The following is a 7,429-nucleotide window of genomic DNA, read 5'->3' as shown; positions in this document are numbered from 1 at the left end:
GCTTTTAAAATACAAAAATAACATTCGATAGTGTGACGGATTTCCTTAACGATCCCCGAGCTCGTAACTATCTTCCAAAATCTATAAAACACCGAAAGAACACACAAAGGAAGCTTAGAAAGCTTAGTAAGTTATAAGGAAGTAAAATTATTTCAATAACATTCATAATTCAATTTAACAGGGCCAATCAAGCAAATCTTTACCACATATATATTTATCATGCTTGCAAATTCATATAATCATGTAAGTACTTTACTTACCTTTACTTTCATGAACATTTAAACCGTATACGTACCTAAGTCATTTAACTCAAATTCACATTCGATCTCATCTTGAAATTGCCCGTTGTACCGTTCAGAATCAATAAGGATACTTGGACAGTTCATAAAGCTCGTACAATGCCAACGTCCCAGACGTGGTCTTACATGTAATCAAATATCGATGCCACTGTCCCAGACATGGTCTTACACGAAAGTCTCAAATCGATGCCATCGTCCCAGACGTGGTCTTACATGAAATCTCATATCAAAATTCTATGTCATGACATATGTATCCTAACTATTCCTATGGTTCATACGGGGCTTTTGGACATCGTAATTCGATCGATTCGAGCTCGATACAAGTCACACCATGCTTATAAAAATTCGTCAATATGTAAAATATATATACATTCCAATTCGGCATATTTAAAACATATACATTCAAAATTTACAACATTTATTTACTTATGAACTTACCTCGGACGAAGACAAACGGGCCGGGACGACTATTTACCCACTTTTGATTTCCCCCGATCCAAATTTGATTTCCTCTTTTCTTGATCTAAATTAATACAAATTTGACTAGTTTAATCATATATTTATTCAAATTCATCCAAAAACACATAAATGGGAAAGTTGCATTTTAGCCCCTAACATTTCATATTTTTCACAATTTAGTCCCTATTTCACAAAACACAAAATATTCAAAATTTCACCACACCCAAGCTTGGCCGAATTTCACTAAGGTCCCTAGTAGCCCATTTATTTCATTTATTTCACATTTTGACCTTTAAATTTTCAAAATTCACAATTTAATCCTATATAGGCATTTTTACTAAAAAAATCACTTAATTAAACTTGACAATCTAACAACATATATTTATTTTTTCATCATCAAACAACAAAAAACACAAGCTATCATCAATGGAAAATCATAAATACATCAACAAATTCAAAAATTTCAACATGGGCTAGCTAGTATTTGAAGTAACAATTTCAAAAACGTAAAAATTATCAAAAACCGAGCAAAAACGAACCTTGAATCAAGCTTGAACCAAGGCTGAATGTTCAAAAGCTTTAAAACCCCTTTTTTCTTTTCTTGTTTCGGTGAAAGAAAGATGAACTAATGCATTTTTTTATTATAATAACATATTTTACTAATTTTACAAAACTAACCTTTATAATTTAATATGAAAACCATATATTATAAACCCAAAACTGTCCACTAAAATAACCAAGGGCCAAATAACCACTTAAGGACTTCATAATTAATTAATCATAGCAAATAAACACTTAAACAATTAGTATGCCACTGTTGCATTTTACACAATTAAGTCCTTTTATCAAATTAACTATCCGTTCGGTAAAATTAAATCACGAAATTTTCACGCATCTCAATTAACATGCTATAAGCACCAAAAATAATATTAAAATAATTTTACGACTTCAGATTTGTGGTCCCGAAACCACTGTTCCGACTAAGGTCTAAATCGGGCTGTTACAACATTAACATTATTCACTATCCTATCATAAATAACCAAATAATTCATTTTATAATTAAATTACAATAATTTCCATGTTATTCAATTGTATCCAAGCCTAAATTTAGCATAGAAACATTTAAAACAAACCGAGAACAATTCTGGACTAAATTGAAACTTTTACAAAACCTTAGGTAAAAAGTGAAAATAGGGGTCACACGGCCGTGTGGCCAAGTTGTGTGATGGAGCTCAGACCGTGTAGCTCAAAGACATGGCCGTGTGGCTAGACCATGTAACTCTCTGTGACCGTGTGGACAATCTTACACCAAAATCAAATAGGTCACACGGTCGTGTCATGGAACTGTATGTGACACACGATTGTGTGCACTTAGAAGTGTCTTAAAAATTGAGCCATATTCCTTAGGTTGCAAGCCATACAATAAACATCACTTAAACTTATTCAAAATGAACCAAATCATGCCAAAATATACCAAACAACATTCAACCTAAGTGCCTAACCACTATGCCCTCATTAGCACCACAAATCAACATAGACATAAATCATTCAAGTACATCTACTTAACTTTTCATGCTTAATAAACCATCACTTATACCATATTCTAGCATGACTAAATCATCAACCCAAGTTCTTCAACCAACCACATCATAAGGTACAATTCATAGCAACCAAACACATGTTCAATATCAAATAAGTTTATACTTCCAAAAAGCATTAAAACAACCATTTTAGCTAAAAAACTTATACATTGATTCACATATCAAATGGCACAAAACATAACCAAATGATCATAAACATACATGTTCCAAAATTCCTATTTACATGCCACTTATAATCGGGCAAAAAGTAAATGAATAGCTACCGAAAAAGTAGATGGATAGCGTGATCTCTAACGATGATCCAATTGATAGCAAGAGTCCAACAATCGACAAGGAAGAAAACCAAATAGGGTAAGCTTACATAAAACATAGTAAGTTCGTAAAATAAAACATTGCTTACCATATCAGAGAATTAACATTCCTTTGCCTTGCTTCATAACTCTTACCATATCAAATAGTTAGGCATGAATAAATCATATCATTAAAACATAACATACCAAAATTCACATACCAAGTTATAACCATCATAACATAGATCCTCATACCATCTTGTTTCATTTCCATTTAATTTATCAATTGTTTTGCCCAGAGAACTATAGTAAATTGAATTCAGATACGCAGGAAGGTAATGCTCACACAAGTTGAAAAACAGGACATTAACCAATACACGATGTTGCTCACACTAGCTTCAAAGAATCCGTAACACATGTAGGATATAAAGCCATCAGTATGGTATCTACCACCGATACATAATACTTAAAATTGTAATCACCAGTACTGAGTGCCTGAAACTGTAACACCGGTACAAAGTATTTGATACTATAATCACCGACAACTAGTGCTTGAAACGTCCTAATGACATGCCATTTGTATCCTATCTATTCACTAAGTTCACATGGGCTTTAACCTGTATTCCTTAGTCATTACATGTTCATAACTTTAAACCATAATCAACTTGATCACATGCATTCCTTAAAGTAACATTTATCAATACAACCATGTACAATGCCGTACTTTACATTTCGATCCATTTCCTTTATACTTTCGAAACTACCTTAATTAATCACATTAGTTATGCCTATATATATGATCACATGCATAATTAAATTAAAGAATCATTGAACATATTGAACTTATTATGAACTCACCAAAACAACACCTCGACGACGATGACTATTCGACAACTTTTCCTTTCCTGCGATTATCAACCGTTTGATCCGTTTTTGGATCTAAATATAATAATTTACTTCAATTAACCAATTTAAATATCTTAAAATGATTAAATTCACATATTTGACCATTAATCAATATTTTACACTTTTACCCTAAACTTTTACCTTTTATTCAATTTAGTCTCTAAATTTGAAACTTTCAAATGTATCACAATTTAACCAAATTAATGATAGCCAAATTTTATTTAGTCCCTATAACTCATATTTATCAAATTTTTACAAGAATTTCATGTAACTTTACTATTTTAACAAGTTAGTCCATAAACTTTAAAATCAACCAAAATCACTTTACAAAATAGTCCTATTAAACTATCAAGCTTATAAATCTATCATCAAACTTCAAAAACAACACAAATTCATCAGTGGAATAATTCAAAGCATTTAATAATTTTATGAATTAGCATCTGAGTTAGCTAGATTAAGCTACAACTATCTCAAAAATATAAAAATTACTAAAAACGGATTAAAAAGTACATACCATGCAAAAGTCATGTAACACCCCAAACCCGGTCCGAACGTTTTGGCCAGATCTGGAGATGTTACGTAAAACAATTGTAAATTCGACTTCCATATTTTTGAAAAACATCGTGAACCTTCATTACTTAAAAGGTCGTTTTATTTGAAAACGTGTTTGCCATAATTATTCTGTTAAAAATGTTGTTTATTTACATTTTCTTAATAAACTGAATACTTTGCTGCGAAAATTCTTTAAAACATTATACTTAGGAAAAACCAAGTGTGTTTTCTCGAAAATAGTTGATTGTAGGAAAATAGCAGTTTTCGATAAATCATTTTATCAAATGTCATGCTAAAAATTCAAAATAAAATCTAAACCAGAAATAATCCCAAAAGTCCAGAGAGTCCAAAATTTACAAAACTCTCTCAAACCAGAATTTTAAATAAGTGAAGTTTAAGTAGATTGAGTTTACAAAAATGTGGACATAACCGAGCTCCCGTCGCACCGACTCGCCTAAGTTTGAGGGTTACCTAAAAGTGACAAACAAATAGAAAGCGAATTTTTATAACTCAGTGTGCAACTTAAAAGAAAACAAAATTACAGATTTATTTCCAGATTTACTACATAGTATAGCAGATACAAATGTATATCTCATACAGAATCAGAATCATATGCAAATTTACAATCCTACCCCCATCCGCTACACATTATCCCCAACCATCCCAACACACCATAAAACGTATTAAAGACTCATCCAGTCCTACACACCACTGAGCATCGGTATGACACTTTTTAGAATATTTACAGCTGTGCTGCCAGTATAATGGGCGAGATATCGCCTCTCACAGAACATTTCCTCTACATAATATATATCCCACCCCAGAATCAGATATAAACAGAACATAAATCATGCATAACATTCCAGTCACAAATCATGTATTTAACATTACTCTCGGTTTAAACTATCATATGACATTTCAAACACACTTGCAGATATTAGAATTTATATTAATCAGATGACCCAATATCATGTGTCATAGTATATTTAATCATATATCAACCCCACGGAAGGCCCACAGTTGATCGGGACGAAGTGTACGACCCTAAGGAAAAATTATAAATTTTAGGCCTACAAGCCCATATGGCCCACACGACTCAAAATGCCTAGCCCGTGTGACCCACATGCCCGTGTGGCCTAGACAACCCAAATTAGCCTAGACTGTGTGTCACACACGACCATGTGGCTTCAACAATGCCCAATTTCAGCTTTTTCCATTCGTTATTTTTCGGGTTTCTTGTTACACACCTGCTCTGATTTTTTCGTAATTCCAAAAGCCGAGTAGCCCAAAACCTAATTTGACACAGCACAAGTCAATTAATACATTCCCTTGCCGAATCTAAACGTAAAAATTTGCAACAAAGTAGGCCTAATCCAACATTTAACGACTTACCCCCAAACGAACAGCCGAACACCACAGAACTTATCTTATCGAAGGATCAACCACTTCGTGAACTTCTCCTAGAAGCACTTAAATGATTAACATGACACACCACACTTGATTTAAACAAAACAAACAACAACAACAAAAAAAACAAAGTAAATCAAGGAGAACCATATCACTTACTCAAGAACGGTTTGGCTAAAAATTGACCACACACCCCCACTAAAATTGTTTGAAAAGATTTGCAAACGATTAAGAAAGAAAGAAAATACAGCAAATCAGATATTGATTCCACGTGAAGCAATTTGAGTAGAAAACCAAATGAAAGAAAAAGAAAAAAAATGAAAGAAAGAAGAAAATGGGAACGTGGAAGCTGGGAAGGAAGTTAGGGATTTGTTGGAATTATAAAAAATAGTAAAATAAAATAAAATGAATTAAAAACCAACCCAACTACTTGATTCCTATCAAATTACTGATAGACCAATTTAATTTAAACCTAACCATTAATTGACCACTTGAACAAACAAACAAAAATATAGCAAAATCTTCCCACCTTGCTCACTCCGAGACTCAAAGACCAGACCCCAAATAGACAATCAAACCCCTAAACATTGAGACAAACCTTAATTAATAACTAAATTCAACAAATCAAATACTTGAATTTTGGGATGTCATAAGTTCAATGCTAAGGGTGTTTGGAGCTTTCAAATTCTTCTTCAATGGTGGCTTATTCAGTGGGAAAGAAGAAATGAAAAAGATGGTAAGGTTTTTCTTTTCTTATTTTATACTTAGTTTATTTTTAATATTATTTTAATTATATTTTTTACTTAAACAGTTAATACTACTCATCCATCGCTCACTATAATTACAAAAGGGTGAATTTACTATTTAAAACCTTAAACAATCATTAATAATGTGTTTTAAATAATAAAATTAATACCAATTAACTTTTACGAACTTTACGACTTAGTCTCTTTTACTAAATTAACTATCAAAATGTTAAAATTTTTGGACCAAATTTCAATACACATGTATAATATGTTTTTATTAAATATTTACTGATTTGATTTACGAAATGAGGTTCGATACCTCATTTTCAAAACCACGACTTTAGGGACTTGTACTTAATTATTTGTTTAATTTGAAAAAATTATCAAATCAAAATTCAATATAATATTATATTTGACTCATAAATATTAAATATTAATATATCATTTTTAACACCACTGAAAAATGGGCTTTTACAGGTAATTTTGTGAAAAACTTTCTAATTCGAAACGAGCCTACACTCGATAGACGTGAGCTTGAGGATAGCAGAGAAGACTACTTGGTCGAAGCGTTCATCCTAGACGAATCAAAAAGGTACAATTTTGATTAAGTGTTTATTACTTTATATATCACAACCAAGTTCTTTCTTTGGAAAAACTTTTAAAACTCTTTTTTTTCCCTTAAACTCATTTTCCACTGCGTTTTCAAAATCCGATTTTCCAACACTATGGTGGACTTACCCATCTCTGGTTGCCTTTTTACCCACTTGATCATCTCATTATCACCCCCAATACTGGTTTACTCACCAAACATCGATAGACTCATACCAGTGAATACTTCATACCTATAATAAGGTATCCATTCTATTTTCTCTACCTTGTTAAGATTGCATTTACCAATTCCTTTCTTCGTAACAATTTTGGTTGATTCCCTCATTAATAGGCTTACCCGCTTTGTCAAACACTTCCACCAATTTTTCTTCTCTTTATAGTTTGGCGGATTCTCTGACTATCTCGTTTACACGCATTTTCATACGTACCAAGATCAATCTATCTTATTACTCATCGCACTAATCATACAATAACTTTTCCTTTTTATGCCCTGGCGGGCCTCCTGGTTCTCTGTCCTAGCAGACTTCGTATGCTGCCATAGCCTAGCTATAGTCTTACAC

Source organism: Gossypium raimondii, chromosome 3 (genome assembly GCF_025698545.1).
Source record: "Gossypium raimondii isolate GPD5lz chromosome 3, ASM2569854v1, whole genome shotgun sequence".
In the NCBI taxonomy this organism is placed as follows: domain Eukaryota; kingdom Viridiplantae; phylum Streptophyta; class Magnoliopsida; order Malvales; family Malvaceae; genus Gossypium; species Gossypium raimondii.
The sequence above is the reverse complement of the archived record's forward strand: the minus strand, read 5'-3'. Positions refer to the sequence as shown.